Source organism: Scyliorhinus canicula, chromosome 1 (genome assembly GCF_902713615.1).
Source record: "Scyliorhinus canicula chromosome 1, sScyCan1.1, whole genome shotgun sequence".
In the NCBI taxonomy this organism is placed as follows: Eukaryota; Metazoa; Chordata; class Chondrichthyes; order Carcharhiniformes; family Scyliorhinidae; genus Scyliorhinus; species Scyliorhinus canicula.
Genome location: NC_052146.1, coordinates 233,774,183 through 233,791,868, shown reverse-complemented (window position 1 = coordinate 233,791,868; position 17,686 = coordinate 233,774,183). Strand labels below are relative to the sequence as shown.

Genomic DNA, 17,686 nt, shown 5'->3' with positions numbered 1-17,686 from the left:
AATGCCTTCACATCCTTCCCAAATTGCACTGCTCAGAACTGGACGCAATACTCCAGCTGAGGTTGAACTCCTGCCTGCTACAAGTTCAACATAACCTCCTTGTTCTTGTACTGTATGCCTTTTTTAATAAAGCCTGGGATAATGTTTGAATTATTAACCATTCTCTCCATGTTCTTCCTACCAAAATGTGTCACCTCACATTTCTCCATATTGAGCTGCATCTGCCACCTGCCCACCCATTCCTTGTCTATGTCCTTTTGAAGTTCTACGCCATCCTCCACACAGTTCCCAATGCTCCCAAGTTTCCTATCATCCAAAAGCTTTTAAATTGGGTTTGTACAGCAAGTTCAAGGTTATTAATATAGATCAGGAAAAGGAAGGGTCCCAACTCTTACTCTTGAAGATCTCCACTACAAACCTTCCGCCGGCCTGAAAAACATCCAGAAACCACTATTCTCTGTTTCCTGTCACTCAGCCAATTCTGTGTCCATGTTGCTACTGTCACTTTTATTCTGTGAGCTACAACTAGGCTCACAAGCCTGTTGTGTGGCACTGTATCAAATCACTTTTGGAAGTCCATGTACCCTATATGAGCTGCATTACCCTCTCTTTGACAAAACAGCTGCAAGTTGGTTAAACATAATTTTCCCTTAAGAAATCCACGCTTTCTTTCTTTGATTAACCTACATTCGTCGATGTGACTATTAACTTTGTCCTGAAATATTATTTCAAGAGGTTTCCCCGCCACCATTTTTAAAATGACTGGCCTTTAGTTGCTGGGCTTATCTTTACACCATTTTCATGAACAAGGGTGTAACATTTGCAGTTCTCCAGTCTTTTGGCATAACTCAAGAGTCTAAGGAAAACTGAAAAATTATGGTCAGTGCCTCTGTGATTTCCACTGTAACTTCCTGGATGCATTTCATCCAGCCTTGGTGGTCTATCCACTTTAAATACAGACAGCCTATCCAATACCTTCTCCCTATCAAATTTTAGACATTTCTAGTGTGTGAATTGCCTCCTCTTCTACCATGACCCTCTTCCTTCATGAAGAGAGGTGCAAAGTATCCATTTAATACCTCAGATATTCTTTCTGCCTCCATGTATAAATCCCTTTTTTGGTGCCGAATCAGTCCTATTCCTCAATTTATCATATTTTTACTATTTATTTGCTGAGAGAAGACTTTGGCGTTCACTTTGATGTTAGCTGCCAGTCTCTTTTCACACTTCCTCTTCGGCTCTCTTCTTTGCGTTTTCATCTTCCCTCTGAACCTCCCATATTCAGTCCAGTTCTCAATTGAATTTTCCACCGGATTTTTTGGAAGCACACCTTTTCTTCCTTATCTTATTTTTTTATCTCTTTTGTCACCCAGAGATATGTGGCTTTATGTGTCCTACCTTTCCCTTCCAAGTGAATACACCTTAACTGTGCCACGTCTACTTCAATTTTCTTTACTCTTTCATGGGATGAGTGCATCGCTGGCATGCGTCAGCATTTGTTGCCCATCCTAATTGCCCTCAAACTGAGTGGCCATTTCAGAGAGCAACTTAGAGTCAACCACATTGCAGTGGGTCTGGAGTCACATGTAGGCCAGACCAGGTGAGAATGGTAGATTTCTTTACCAAAGGATATTAGTTGGCCAGAAAGGTTTCTACAATTGACAATGGTTTAAATGTCATCATTGGACTTTTAATTGCAATTTTTTAAAAACAAAATTCAAATGTCACCATCTGCCAGGGCAGAATTCAAATCCTGGACCCCAGAGCATTACCCAGGGTCTATGGATTACTAGTCCAGTGACAATAACACTACACCACTGCCTCTCCTGAATTCTCACTTAAATTCCTCAATAATACTTGTAGCTACTTTCAGTTTACCATGTATATATCAACAAGAATAACCTGCAGCTTACATACTTTTATGTTTTAAATGGTTTAAGAGTGTGATTCTTTATAGTTTGGCATCTTATGTTGTTCTTCAGGGGTAATTTTCAGCTTTGTTTCTGAGCTTTCCTTCATAAAAGCTTGAGAAGATGTGTAAGGGTGAGAACCATGCACAGGGAAGATAGAGGTTAAATTATCATGTGTTATCTCACCTTTGCCTTCAGTGCCATTGTTAAAACTGAGTGTTCCAGCATTTTGAGGTCCTTAGGATAGGCCGCTGAGGCAATAACAACAAAACTGTGTGTCACATGGTAAATGGGAAGAGGTACAGAGCTAAAGGTTGCAGCTGCCAGATAGGGGTCACAAAACAACAGGAGATAAAAATAGCAATAATGCCCCCTACATACAGGTGTGAGGGGCAAAGTTCAGAGGAACAACTGTCTGTACCAATTGGTACAGCAAAACCTTGTTAAACTACTGCACTAGTAACTGTGGGCTCAGAAGCTAACATGTAATTTTATATAAGATAGCGCTATGGAGTTGACCCATAAATACAGCAGAAGCAGAACATGGATACACTGATGTGTTAGTGAAGGGACAGCTACAAAATAATTGCTGGCTATAGTAGTATGGTTAGCAATATCAGTCAATTTTATAGAGGTGCTTTCAAGCAATTTTCAAGAACTTTGGGGAATAAAAGGAGTCCCCATCGCACTGTTGGTTGATTCTTTTTTGGATGGGGAGAGATTAGGGAAAGTTAAATTCCAAATAACAATTTTAATTTAAATGTTAAATTTGTTTTAATGCCAGCCCAATTAACTTTCAGAATGTGACTCCTCCCAATCTCTTACCTCTGGACTTAATAATTATTCATGGCAGAAATCCACAAAATAAAAATAATCATTATTTATGGCTGGCAATGCACAATTCCTGGATTCTTACAATCTCATGTTTTAAATCTAAGGAATTGCGTTCCTAAATCCCATCCACATTCCCATGTTGGTCTCCACCTTTACAAGACCTTCAGGAGTTCAATATTTTCAGTAGTGCAGCTGGTCACCTTTGCTAATTCTTCTAGACTTGCTTGGTGCCTGTGTTTTCTTGCATGATACACCTTGAGATAGGGGCACCATGGCGGCACAGTGGTTGGCACTGCTGCCTCACAGTACCAGGGACACAGATTTGATTCTGGCCTTGGGTGATTGTGTACGGTCTGCGCCTTCTCGCCATGTCTGCGTGGGTTTCCACCAACAGTCCAAAGATGTGCAGGTTAGGTGGATTGGCCATGCTAAATTGTCCCTTAATGTCCAAAGGCTAAGTGGGGTTAGGAGAATGGGAGTTGGCGTGGGTGGGCTGACCTTTTTGGTGCAGAGTCCATGGGCCAAACGGCCACTTCTGCACTGTAGGGATTCTATGAGTCCATTATATTAAAGACATCCAGGAAATGCAGGAGTTACCTCGGCAGACAAGTGTTCTTTTTTCAAACAGAACTCTCCGATGAATTGAATAATGTTCAAACCAGACATCTTGTAACACAAACAAGTGCTGCCTCGCGCTCATCTGGCGCTGTAAGAACCATTCTGCCCATCTCAACCGACTGCCTGCAACATAACTCGATCCCATTAACGTTATCGAATATTGTGTGCTATCTTGATAGAAGTTGCTGCAAATCCAAGCCGTGCGTGCCATGGGCGGAAAGAGAGTTTAATTCCGCCTCCACTTAGTGCATTGTGGATGGAATTGACCCTGCATGCGCTCAATGAGAGTTTTTCATTTATTTGGGGTTCAATAATTCAGAGGGATCCCAATATGTCAAAACAGTTATCATCTGTTTTGTTTGCCGGGGGGGGGGAGGGGGGTTGCGATGTGAAAACTGTACGGACAGTATATATTTCCAGGGCATCATCATCTGTCTCCCTTTAACGGTGATGCATACACCTATATCCTAATAATTTTAAATGCATCCCCCATTTTCATTTACAGAGCAGTATAGTCTCCCTGAGAACAGTGCACTGCTGACACTGAGGTGAGCAGCTTTTTTTTTATTAAGGCAGTGAAAACTCATGTTTCAAAACCGATTCAGTTAATTGAATTGGTCATAATTGGTCAGGTTTTTGTACTCTTCCCTAAAGAGATGTACTACACTCTGATCTAAAGATGATTGTAGATGCATTCAATAGTGTTTAGACATTCATGTTTGGGGGGGGAGAAAACCTAGAAATACATCAATGCTCTGAGCGGTTCTTTTATCTCATCTTTTATTTTGCATTTTGTTTTGCTGGCTGCCAAGAGACATGTGGCCACGTAGCAGAATAATGAAGTTGTCTTTAATTTAGTTATACTTTATTAATGTCAAAGATGCTCACCCATTAATCAATTAAAAACACGGCTGTGCAGAAAAAAAGCTTCGCTGCGCTTCCTTTAGTAATAAGATCACATGCATTTTAAAAAGGAGTGCGATTATCGCAATGTGTTTCTGAATTGAAGTTAAAAAATGTAAAACTAATTTTCATTCCAAAACTAATTAATATGCTAAATTATTCAAATTAGATTGTAATTAAGCATCTACTCTGTAGAAAACCTTTTCATGATAATTTATGATAAAATTGGTAGTAGCGATGCTTGAGATTAATTTTTTTTTGCGGCGCCTGGTTGCTGTCATGAATGCAAAAAAGCACCTGAACAAATATTTTTAAACACCTAATTTCATTTCGCATTCTAATGATGTGGCTATTATTTTTTTTCTCCCCCCCCCCCCCCCCCCCGCCCCCTCTCTCAACAAACACCTTCGCTGAAATGGAGGGTGAGCGGGCTGAACTCGCAGCAAAAGACGAGGAGCCAGGCTGTCGGTGACTTTCCCCCTCCAGTCCTGCTTTGTCAGTTTGCCGCCACAAAGCTGCCATTTCTGTCTCACAGACCTCTCCTCTCAAAGTGTTCGCTGTTCACCACCCCCCGATCCTTTTCAAGCCATTTCGAGAACTGTGCGTGTGGACAGCGAGCCATTTCCCTTCAGCTGCATTAAAAGTTTACATCGCGCGCGATATACTCATATTGCCCAGACTCGTGCAGCTTCCAGACCGAGTTCGAAATCATGTTTTTTTGTTGTGCAATATATCTCACTAACAAAGATCCCCCCCCCCCCCCCAACTCCGCACCCCGAAGAAACAATTCGGGCACGACGAACATTTTCTGGCATCCAAATGCTATTTCAAACCAAAATATATTTAACACACGCCCCTGTTTATGCCTGCACTCGAGTGCATCATTCCATCAGAATGTCTTTACATTAGGGCAGCACTCAAATGCACCAGTGCACCTGTATATTAAGGTTCTATGCCTTCTCACGGATGTCACATCCGCCTTCACAATAATTATTTTATTCTAATTCTTCAGTTTTATACTAATATTCCATACTATTATGTTGGTGCTCTGTGGCTTTACTCTAAAGCTTCTCCTGGACCCTCACGATAATGTCGTCTTTTTAAAGGCTATTTAAATGTGCATATATGTAGCATTTTTCATGATCTCAGAACATCTCAAAGTGACTTCACAGACAACAAAGTACTTTTTGAAGTGTAGATAGACACTGTTGCAATGTGCCTGCAGTCAATTTGGGCACAGAAAGATGATGAGTAACCAGAGAGATATTAGTTAAGAAATACGTTGGCCAAGGCCAAGAGAACTCCTCTTTGAACAATGCCATGGAATCTTTCACATCCAGCTGAGAGAGCAGATTTCCACTTTAACAATGGAGAGTCATCCAGACTCCAAATATTAGCTCCCTTCTCCAAATATACCATCACAATTGCTGAGATTGTCCAGTATTTTCTGTTTTTGTGCCCCTTTAACGGCTCATCTGAAAGACAGCACTTCAGCCTGTGCCGCACTCCATCAAGCGCTGCACTAAAGCACCAGACTCGATCTGCCAAGAGGTTGAATTTTAACTTGGATGGTCGTGTAAAATGGCGATATTAAACCAGCATTTTATAAAATGGGCAGCCAATTCACTATCATCATATGACAAATTTCAATTCCCAGAGACCTTGTAATGGGGCTTGTACCCATGACCTTCTGACTCTAAGATGAGAGTGCTACAATTGAGCAAAGGCTGAAATAAAAGTGCAAATCTTACTGTGTGGTGTTCCAATGTACCCCACTGTGACACCCTCTGAAACTGAATGGTTTGATTTTGTATATTAGCAATAACAATGTTGCAAAGTGCAGTCCGTGCTTCGAGCCATGAACAATTGATTCTTTTAATATAAACCACAGCTTTGACTCAATTAATATTCAAAACCTGAATCAAATACAATTCTGCTGTGCTTATATGTCACTGTGCTAGGTTTACGTTGAGGCTCCAGAAGGCAATAGCTTATGAATGCCATGAGAAGGTTAAAGGAAACTTTTCCTTTCCTGCAATGGAGCTGGCACATAATAGGATTTTTAAAAAAACAACTTAAAAGCAACGTTTTTATTTTTGTTTCTTTCTTGCGAGCACTGACTTCAGATGGTGTATATAGTGCCTTAGTCACAAATCACACTTTGTTACTTTGCTCAAGTGACAGTCGACCTAAGAGACAGAAAGGGTCACTTGGCTTGATCCTTGATTGTAATTCTGGATAACTTTCTTTTTCTATTCTGATTCAGTACACTGACACACTGAATCAAAACCATTGCACCAATATCAACAGATCATGCAGTTTGCCAAAGTCTGAGTTAAGCCTTGCTGACAGATGAAAAACTAAGAAAAAGATCCATATGAGCAACAGAGAAAACTTTTATTTTAATTTATTTTAAGTCGCACCTGAAAATTACTCAGCTCTGGCTCTTGTGAGTTAATTGGTTGTCCTGGTGGGGCGAGTAATTGTGCTACACCGCACAAGTCATTCAGCGAACTCCTGGAAAGCTCCAGTAAGCTTCTAGTGTTAGCGGCCATCAAGGATTTCACAGGTCAGGCATTCGATCGATACAGCTAAAAGCAGCAGGGACTATAATGTCGACAGTCGACTTCAGAAAATGCTGTAAGTGCCAGCTTGCTCCCTCTCGCACAGCCACTGAAGACAGCTTAATTAACCCTTGGAAATACAATTTATCCAGAGGCTCAACGGGGCTGTAATAGTCGGCCTTATTGGTGGACTGATGGCTGGTAGATCTGTCAGGTCTGAATTCCCCACTTCCCCTTTAACAGGTTACAGTTGAGATGCAAAAACTTGTTTTCAGTATGTGCGTTCATTGCCTCCTATAGCGAGTGCTACTGGAAACCACAGGGGAAAGTATTTTGTAAGATTTCACATGCTATGTCTGCAGGAGTCTGGCCCAGCAGGTGCACTGCTCACTCCTGTTCTGATCTATGTCTGTGAATGAATGCCATTTCCCACTGTTCCAATATTCCCTCACTCTCCCCTTCTTGGTGTGCTCCCTTGTCAGTTGTCTCTTTTAACGGTCTTTTACTACCCCACAGCCAACCAAGATGGAAACAAAGTTGGGGTTTTTGCATGAAAAAAAATATTATTTTCCCTATATTATGAACACTTTATTACTGTGAAACAGTGAGTGATCTTTATTGTGCAGATGGTACATTCATCAAGCATGTTTGACAATTTTCAAAGAACACCTTGTGTGCTAAAGAGGTAAAGAGGTGGCCCAAGTGGTGTTCCTAGCTGAATCGCCAGTTTAGCTTTCACTTAGTGCAAGACATCAATGTGTTAGAGGAGTTTAAAGCCAGCACTAGCAACGGATGCCCAAAGGCTTGTCAAGCACCTGTGTGCCACTTAAAATGTCTGCTGGCATTCTTAAAGAGGCTGCACAGCATTTTGGTGACTAGCACTTTAACTAACACCCTGTCCTGATTGTAGTTGATAGAAAACATGCCATTGATGCATTAGTTAAGGAATATGTACCATTTAAAGGGATAATTAACAATTACAGAAATACCATTTCATGGTCATTCTTGCTGCAGGTGTGAAAAGGACATTTGAAACATGTCAAGACACTTTCGAGCACAGTTTGTTAAGATGTAGCCAATACTCAAAAAAAATTATCCTGGAAATTTTCGAGGACCTCACCTAAGAATATGAAGCGCTGAGCTACTCCAGCTTATTCACTGCCTTATAAGAACCACCAGGAGAAAGAGGGTGCCCCTTTGTCTTGAACATCTTGCTTGGGGTCCCCTTGACCTGGATGGGATATGGAAGGAGGACACGAGGACAGCCAGAGCAGCACCAGTTGTTTCGGGGGAGAGGGACAGGAGATTGAAGAGAGCAAGGTGATTTTCTTCCCTCCACGGGTACAGGACATCACTCCTCCTCTCCTGCCCCACCAGGACCAAGAATATATCGAAGAGCCTGTGCACCATCTCTCTTAAACCCTAAACCACCCTGCAGCATGCCATTGTGTGCCATCGAGGACACTGAGCACCTTCAGTGGAAGTGGGTAAGAGGAACCCACAAATATGCACCATTAAAATGCCATCTAATCAACACTAGGGTGCTAAACCTAATAGTTTCTGGATTAGCACCTCCAGACAAGTTCAAATTCCAGCAATCAGTAAAAGAGATCAAAATAATGTGTAAATTCCAACCTTTCAAACAGGCTAGGCTTGTTAGCACTACATCCAAAGAGGACCTGTTTTCACACATTGGACAAAAGAAAAACCCATTTCAGTTTAGTCAGAACAGCAGGTAGTGAATTATACAGTATCCATTTATTCCTGTAATAAGACATTATTTTGCCAGAAACTAAATGGAATTGAAACAATAAAGGATGGCTGAAACGAACACCACAGAATGTTGGTTTTTTTGCTTTTAAGAACTACATCCTTGATGAATTTCAATAAATGTCTATTGTCGCAAATTATTCACAAAGTCTTATTTGGCAGAGTTACAAGACTAAGACACTTGGGAATCAAGAACTTGCTGCCTTTCATACACTACAATACAACATTTATGTTTAACTCTGCCAACTGCCGAACTGTACAGAGCTGAACAACCTGCAAATGCTTTATTTATATTATTTCCTTATTCAAAATAATGGATGTTCAGTTCAAGTTTCTCTTATTAAGAATTGCTCCCTACCTCCTGAGGATGTGATGCCATAAAATGTAATCCTTTGAAACAAGGATTTTCATTTTCACTGCCCAGCGCGAAATCTGGTAGAGCAGATTGGAAGCCCAACATTGAACCCGCCTAATTTTCATCCTTTTTTTTCCAATGGAATGATAATGGAGTAGGTCCCACAATGGATGGGAGATTCACTGCACCAACGCACACTCTAATTAATGAAGATGAAATTCTCTTCCTCTTTATTCCGAGTCCCTTCCCTCTTCCCAGATGCCCACTCAAATTTAATTCCATAGTATCTAATCTTAAAATCCCATTTGATCCTGAATTGAGCTGCAAATTCCACATCCATTCCTTCATCTAGATGAGCAAATTTAATCTTTTACATATCGTCTGAGTCTACCTTATTCCTCCACAAACTCAGCACGGTAGCACAAGTGGATAGCACTGTGGCTTCACAGCGCCAGGGTCCCAGGTTCGGTTCCCGGCTGGGTCACTGTCTGTGCAGAGTCTGCATGTCCTCCCCGTGTGTGCGTGGGTTTCCTCCGGGTGCTCCGGTTTCCTCCCAAGTCCAAAGATGTGCGGGTTAGGTGGATTGGCCATGCTAAATTGACCGTAGTGTCCTAAAAAGTAAGGTTAAGGGGGGAGGGGGGGGGGGGGGGGTTGTTGGGTTATGGGTATAGGGTGGGTACATGGGTTTGAGTAGGGTGATCATTGCTCGGCACAACATCGAGGGCCGAAGGGCCTGTTCTGTGCTGTACTGTTCTATCTATGTTCTATAAACTCCTTCTCGTGACAACATCTCTCCATACATCCAAACACTTCTTTAAGATTCATCTCTTCCCCAATGCTTTTCGTTTGCTCCCCAAAAGTCCCCCCTCCCCCGCCACTGCACGCCCCGCCAAGATCCATTGACCGTTATGCAGCATTTTGAGACATCTCGTTGTGATGAACATGTTGTATAAATGCAAGTTATTGCTGAGGAGGAAAGCATTGCCCTCCTCTAAATAATTTCCAATTATTGAAACGTTTCCCCCAGCACACTGTTTCTTCCTTCATCAGAAAAGCTGGTTCAAGTATCTACCAGGGTAGTGTCAGCATTACCTTGTATATGGTTAAAGGGAATTCCAGCAATTCTCCTTTCTCATTGACGTTGTATAATTTGTACAGATCCATTGTAAATAGTCATGCATTTTTTCTAACATTGAAGTTTGTCATTTCAAATATACTGTCATTACATAAGGGCCTTCTAATCAAATGGCAATTTATGGCACATTATTGACAATCACCGTTTCTTTGTACTGGGGTGAAAAGAAGTTAAAGGCCTCAGAGTTTAGGTGAGTAAACATTATTGAATACCTAATCTGTGCATTTCTCCAGTAGCTACTTATTACCTATGTATTACCACATTAACATATATGATATGTGTCAAAGATGAGAAATATGCTCACTTCAGTCTTGCCAGGATTTAGGTTTGTAGTACATGTGAGGTACTTGGCAGCATGCCCCATAGAGGATTTTCCACACAATCCAATTAATTTGTATAATTTCAACTATCGTTAGTGCTGTTGATTAATGTGCAAGAATTGCCAAATATAAAACCTATACTTCTACATTTCTCATCAGTAGAATTATCTAATAATGACCTTGTAAAGAATTTAAGACTAGATTCTCATGGATCAAAACTATTTTGAGGTTAAGGTATCTAAATGTCAAAAATTACCTTTCGTGTTAACATGCTTTGAAGTGTTATTGACGTCCATTGTTTCTTATAGTCTTTAATACAGGATTGAAAAAATAAAGACATTCTTGAGTGTAACAATTGTCCCTTTTTAGTTCTACAACATCGGTTAATTAAAGAATACAAAAATGGCGATGATTACTGATTTTAGATCAGTTTATTGAAAGTTAGAAAAAAATGAATTCCAGATTGATTAACAATAGTTCCTATGTACTTTTTTTGTGGCAAGACAATATTCATCTTCAGTTTCTCCCCAGCAGAAACATAATTATTGGATTGAGTGTTCAGTGAAGAATGGCAAAAATGGTTAATTGGTTGAGAGGTAAACATTAGCATTATTTTTCAGTAGGTTTAAAGTATTTAACTTGCATAAAGGATCCAGATGTCGTAAACAGCAAAATTTGAACAACTAACAGCTTTTATGTTTTAACTTTTTTTATCGAACTGGCTAATTCTTGCAAAATTGTTAAAACCATGTTTTTGAAATTAATGGAACCGTTGTTAGCTATAGTCAAGTGGCTTAAGTTGGATGTTAACAGCATGAAAATTGTGTCTGGTCATTAATATCTCATTCTGTCTTGGTAGGGTCCTCCTGCTTCAGGAAGGAGGCCACTATTAATATGCAAATCAGAGTCCTGAGACAACAGGAATGCTGATATTTCTGCTTAAAACATGCAACATGGGCATTTTTATTAGCACTCTGTTTTGAATATATGTTAAAATAGTCTGTAAAATATGGAGAGCAGTCTGCTTGGTGTTTAGATATTAAGGAAAGAACCGGAAAAGGGTAGGGAACTTAAAGAGCATAGGTCAGAGATAGGAGCAGTGAAATTCAGTTCCTTATCACTCAGTGTTTCAGCATTACATTCGCACAAAATGTGAAATTACATTTTGATTTGACCACAGCAATGAGCGTTTGGAACTCAACACTCCAGCTAATGCTCTCTCCTGTCCTTGCAGAGCAGAGCACACAATCAGCAGAAGACAGGACCCTCCACCAACAAGCTGGCACCTGAATCACCCTTGCCTGCGACATTGGTTGCAACCATTTGTGCCTGTGTCTCACCATTTGCTGATCCACCTCAAAGCTAACCTTTAAAACAGTGGTTCTCAGACTGGGGCACACCTCAAAGCTAACCTTTAAAGCAGTGGTTCTCAAACTGGAGTGCATAGAAATTTTACAGGAATCCAAGAAATAATGTGACATGTAGCCAGGAAGTGGGAGCTGAGTGTAGCCACCACACGTGCAGTGCAGGATGGTCTGACTGTCTCCCCTAGGTGGGGAGTGCGCACTGAGAGTAAGACTCTGCAGTGAGAAAGAGGCATACGTATCTCATTGATGTCGGTATACTTAACACATTGATGTCTGTTTTCTTCAAAATTATTGAGGTACTATTTACATGCAACACTTTCATGTTTTAAGCAGTACACAGTATTTTAATTTAGATGGGAAGGTTCTGTGATTGTTAATCCATTTGAAAACAAGGTACTTCCGTCATAAAAGTTTGAGAATCACTGCTTTAAAGTAGACGCAGCACATGCAAACATACAAATTAGGAGCAGGAGGAGGCCATTTGGCCCCTTGAACCAGCTCTACCACTCAAGATAAGATCATGGTTGATCCAATCATAGCCTCGGCTCTACCTTCCCTAATTCCCCCAATAACCTTTGGCTCCCTTGTTAGTCAAGAATCTATCTGTCTCGGCTTTAAAAAATATTCAATGACTGTCTCAACCACTCGTGGGAAAGACTCATAACACAAAAGGAAACAACAGTTCAGACCAGTGTACTTATTTCTCCGCTTTACTGTTTCTTCCTTCTTGGGAATGCTCTTGGGAAAAGATATTTCCTCATCTGCACCTTAGCTGGGAGACTCATTGGGCTGGATTCTCCATCCCCGGGGCGACCTGAATGCGTCCCCCGACGGGATGGAAAATCGGGCATCAATGCAAAATCCCGCATGCCAGTGTGGAAATAAATGCAGATGGCTCGCAATGACCCATTTACATCTATTTAGCGGGCCAGACGCTGCATCTCCTGTTATTCTCCAGTCCCTTCAGCTGAGGATCGCGTGAGCGAGGTTCACTTGTGGTCTCAGCAACCATGAGGCTGGAGTGGTGGACTCACGGTGGGCTAAGGTGGTAACCTTTGCCCCCATGACCCACCACAAAATCCACCATGCCAGGTAGAGACCATAATGGCCCATCCCTCTCCTGTACTTCAAATCATCCCAGAACATTCCCCCTCCCCAACACCGCACAGCAGCCTCAAACCCCCCGGTTTACTTGGGTGACCCCCCACCCCCAAGTATGGGGGTGGCCCAACCCGCCGCCCTCAGGGACCCATGTAATAGGAGTCCCCTTTAGTCAGGCGATCCCTGAATTAGGGAAACCCCCCACAAGGCCCCTTGACTTAAAGGACCCCCCCCCCCCCAGAGATCCCCTGCTATAGGAAACCCCCTCTCCCCCTCACAGATCCCCTCTGCCCCAGAAAAGAGACCCCTGTCTGGAAGCTAGAGAGCAGTCCAGACAGGGGCTGTGGGAAGCATTATCGCTGTAATACTTACCTTGCAGCTCCATGTATCCATTCCCTGATGGAGAGAAGCTGTGCCTGCATCTGGTTCCCACGGATTCACTGTCTGCAATCCATTCATGGCTTTTGAGTAGTGGATTGTTATTGACAGCTCATAAAAACCATCGACAGCTTTGATCCATTCATATGCCTTCATGCTTCAGTGGCCTAAGTGGTAAAACTCCAGGGCTTGCATTCTCCGATTGCCGAAGGCGAAATCCATTTTTACGTTGAAATCGGGGGCTGTGCCATTTTTCTGATGCTCAAGGAATACGCCGCACACCGTTAGGACGGCCTTAGGACGTCACTTGAAGCCCTCCCCCGATGGTCCGCTCCCAATGGGCCGACCTCGCGAAGGCGCCGGTCGCATATCCTCTCAATTTTCGTAAACCTGGTGTGGCAGCTGTGGACTGTGTTCAGCGGTGCCATTGTTGGGGGGGGTGTTTGGGGGGGGGGGGGGGGTGGAGCCGTTCCACTGGCTGCGTGTGGTGTGTCATGACCACCGTAGGCTGGTCAAATCTAGCCTCACTTGACCCAGAGTTGCAACAGAATAAAATTAGATTTAATTTAAAATATCTGAGGTCCTTGGTTGAGTCCAATAAACACAGTCACCAGTTTTGTAACTTTAACACAAGTAACCTTTTATTCTGTCCAGTATTATAATTAAATGGACAGAAAATGTAACTGATTATCTAATATCCCTTTTCCAATCCCCCCTTCCTAACTATGCCCACTCTCCCCACACACAGACAAACAACACAAAGGGGACAGGGTGGTTGAAAGGGAAATTCATTATCAATAAAATGAAAGGATAAGGATTTTTGATGCAGTGGGATGACTTCCAGTTAATGTCTTTCTGAAGTTCATGTTTCATTTTTGTAACTTTTCCTTCCAGGCGTGAGATGGTTTTCCATGGCCAGGTTGTCTACTTTGTCATTAGATTCAGAATCATTTCATGTTCACAGCAAAGATGTGCCAGGCACTCACTGGTTTTAGAACAATAAAGCAGTGCTTCAGCAGCAAGAGAGAGAGAAGGCGTTCCTTCTCCTTCAAAGGTTTAAACACTTTGGCCAAGTTCTCTCAGAAAGTATCACGCAGGAACTAATCATTGACTGTTGTCAGGCACTTGTCAGTTTGCCAATCAAACTGGCTTCCTCCAAAACTGATTCCTAAGATTCACTCGGCGCAGACGAGTCTGGTTTCTCCTCTCCAAAATACGAAGCCTGGGAACACACTGTCCTGGAAAGCACTCTTCTGCTTAAAGACACATCCGATTACATGTCAACAGACCAAAAATGATAAAATAAAATAGATAGGAACAATAGAAATAAACAGGAAGGACTCTTACAGATGCTATGTGTTTAGGTGATGTAGCTGTCATGACTAAATAGTTGGAAGTATATGTAAGTTCTGAGATGCAGATTTGAGGCTTGCACCAGTGCAAAGTGAAGGTGAGGTTGGTTTTTTTCTTGGGAAGTCAGCGAGAGGATGACTTGTTTCCACTCTGGGCAGATGGGTTCTGCGGTAGATAAATAGTCTAATCCTGGATCCGCAAACTCTGCCACAAGTTTGGCAGGTGGTATTTGATGAAGTGGGTGGAAGGGATGTTCTGGATTCTGTGCTCTCCTTCCGCTGTTTACACTTGGCCTCCATGTGCTCTGTTCTATGCTGCTCGAGGTGATTGGCGCCCTCGCGGATGCTTTTCTCCAGTTTCTGTGTTCTAAGGCAAGCGATTCCCAACTGTCGGTGGGGATGTTGCATTTATTTTGGGAGGCTTTCAGAGTGTCTTTGTAGTGTTTCCTCTGCCCTCCTAGTGATCACTTGCCATTGCGGAGCTTGGAGTAGAGCACTTTTTCGGGAGTCTTGTGTCAGGCATGCGGGCAATGTGGCCCACCCATCGCAACTGGTCGAGCATGACCAGTGTCTCGATGCTGGGGATATTGACATGGGAGAGGACGCTCACGTTGGTAAGCCTATCCTGCCAATTGATTTGCAAGATTTTGCAGAGGCAACATTGGTGATATTCCTCAGGCGTCCAGAGACTGCACTGGCTTATTGGAGTTTGAATTGGTACTACCCTTGCACTGGAGTCAATGCTGAATTTCGGCGTCAATGTCTGCTCGCACCGAGAGGAGACGGTGAGGTATAAGAATTGTAAATTAAGCTATCAATGTTAGGTACAAGCCCTGATTGATAATCATAGAATCCCTGAAGGGCAGGAGGAGGCCATTCGTCCCACTGAGTCAGCACCAACCCTCTGAAAGAGCACCCTTCGAGGCATTTTCCCCCAGCCTTTCCCCGTAACCCCACCTAACCTTTTGGACATTAAGCAGCAATTTATCATGACCAATCCACCTAACCTGTACATCTTTAGATTGTGGGAGGAAAATGGAGAACCCAGAGGAAACCCATAGAGAAACAGGGTGAACATACAAACTCAACACAGTTATTCAAGGCTGAAATTGAACCTGGGTCCCTGGCGATGTGAGGGAGCAGTGTTAACCATTGTGCCACCTTGCCGCCCCTGATTGTTGATGGATGAGAGATAATAGAATGGATGTAGAGAATTGAGCAGTTTCTGAGCCCAGTGGTTCAGTTCATGGCATTTGAAGTTTTGCTCACTGAATTTGACCACTTTTATGAGGCCCGGAAATTTTTTCGGAATTTAGTACAGGTCCTGGGGGCGAGAATCCAGGCATTGACCTCCATCGCCAGCTTGTCTGACTGTCTTCACAAAGTTCATCTGGAGGGCGACCTATCACCTTCTGAATTGTTGCAATCGCTTTTCCTGCCCACTTCTGGACCAATACCTCCAATGTAGTATGGTTAAAATCTTGTATCCAGCAATCTACTGATTCCTGTCTTGAACATGCTCAGTGATTGAACTTCCACAACTCTGAGTGGAGAATTCCAAAGATTCACCAGCCTCCTCCTCACCTCAGTCTTTTATCAGATTATTAATTTTTTCCTGTCCTCATTCCATAATAGGTAAAATAAACCTTCAAATATTCTTTCGCAATTTTAGTATATTAACTAGCAAATGTGTCAAAGTTGCAGAAAAATGACCTGTCAGTGTAATTATCATAAAAGTTCAAACTTCTGTGCTCATCTATTGCAATTTCAGAAATCCGCCTACTATGCAAATTCAGCAAAAGCTGATGATATTAGATTTCCTGCAACAACTTTAAATCAGCCACTAACTTATTGGAAAAATTCAATTGAAGCTAAAGTGCTGTTCTAACCTTGAATATTTCCATTAATGGATGATTACCAATAATTCATTGGCTTTCTTCCTTGAAACACAAGGGATGAGGAATTGGGATTGTTTGCGCTCATTTGCTGGATCCTACTGCTTGACCTTGTACAGGTCTCCAGCTACAGCCTAGAAGGCTCCACATCCATGAACATTGATTGCCACAGTTACTTTCACAACCACTGACAATATGGCCCTTGCCTTGCTCTGAGGCAACAGTTGTGGTTACTGCAAGTGGCAGATTTCTGGGAGGATACTGCGACTGAAGTGCAGACATCTCACACATCACTGGTTTCCAGGGGGAAGATTGCTCTCTGAACATGCTGGATGGAAATGAAAAATGAAAATCACTTATTGTCACAAGTAGGCTTCAAATGAAGTTACTGTGAAAAGCCCCTAGTCGCTACATTCCGGTGCCTGTTCGGGGAGGCTGGTACGGGAATTGAACCATGCTGCTGGCCTGCCTTGGTCTGCTTTCAAAGCCAGCGATTTAGCCATGTGTTAAACCAGCCCCAGTATATGACCTGCCAAGAGTTCTTCTATCTCGTTCCTCTCCCCTTTTCCAGCAGTTGGCTGAAGGGGAAGCAAAAGCTGCATATTTACACCATCTGCAACTTGTGAATTAGAAGAGGATGAGGGTTGTAGGATGTGAGAGCGAAGATGAGGTATGAAGATCCCTCGGGCAGGATTCTTCGACCCTCCGCGTCGGGCACGATTCCGGAGCGGGGGCGGAAAATAGCCGTTCACGCCGGAAGTTTAGCACGACGGTACTTCCACGATTCTCCATGGACCTGCCAGTCCTGCGCGTGCGGTCGACGCAGCGCCACTCGGGGGCCGTTGGAACAGGCCCCCGCAGCGATTCTCCGTGGTCGACCGGCCGAACTCCCACCGGTGTGGTTTACATGTGGTACCATCCGGCGGGAGCTGGGGCCTGCGGCCGTGGTCCTGGTGGGGGGCGGGAATAATCTGACTCCGGGGGGGGGGCATCAGTGGTGGCCAGTCCCACGATCGGGGGCCACTGATTGGCGGACCACCGTTATCTGGGAGGGACCTACCTTCCTCCATGCAGGCCTGCTGCGTGGCTCCGCCATGTCAGCGACGTCTGTGCCGAGGTGGGCCAGCGTGCGCATGTGCGGACCCGCTTGCATCCACCATGCGCATGCGCGGCTGCGTGGTCTG

The 17,686-nt window shown here is 43.2% G+C and overlaps 1 protein-coding gene across 1 annotated transcript in view; it reads left to right on the top strand.

The window, feature by feature from the left end:
• Nucleotides 1-3,881: 3,881 nt before the first annotated feature.
• LOC119972493 (serine/threonine-protein kinase VRK1-like) overlaps nucleotides 3,882-17,686 on the top strand; it is a 292,251-nt gene continuing 278,446 nt past the window's right edge. The window contains exon 1 of the mRNA XM_038809325.1: nucleotides 3,882-3,910. The gene's annotated coding sequence lies outside the window, so the exon portion shown is untranslated. The remainder of the gene's footprint in view (nucleotides 3,911-17,686) is intronic.